This window comes from Lycium ferocissimum, chromosome 3, assembly GCF_029784015.1.
Source record: "Lycium ferocissimum isolate CSIRO_LF1 chromosome 3, AGI_CSIRO_Lferr_CH_V1, whole genome shotgun sequence".
In the NCBI taxonomy this organism is placed as follows: Eukaryota; Viridiplantae; Streptophyta; class Magnoliopsida; order Solanales; family Solanaceae; genus Lycium; species Lycium ferocissimum.
Genome location: NC_081344.1, coordinates 70157129 through 70157406, shown reverse-complemented (window position 1 = coordinate 70157406; position 278 = coordinate 70157129).

Sequence of the window (278 nt, the reverse complement as noted above, 5' to 3'; positions counted from 1 at the left end):
TTCATTATTTTAATTTTTTAAAAAACCCCCAGCCCAAATTTAAGGGTCTAGGGCCCGGTAAATTGGATAATGGCAAATTACATTTGTGAAATAATAATTAGTTAATAGAATCCATGTCTCGACTTTGAGATTGATGATACCGCTTTATGGATGCTTATGTCTCATGAAACCCCGCAGTGGGAATTTTGTATCCGTCACATGATGTAAGTTGCGAGGAAATATAAAGGATTCAATTATTCAATGAATTAAATAGTCGTAATTTAATTTAATTGATTGGT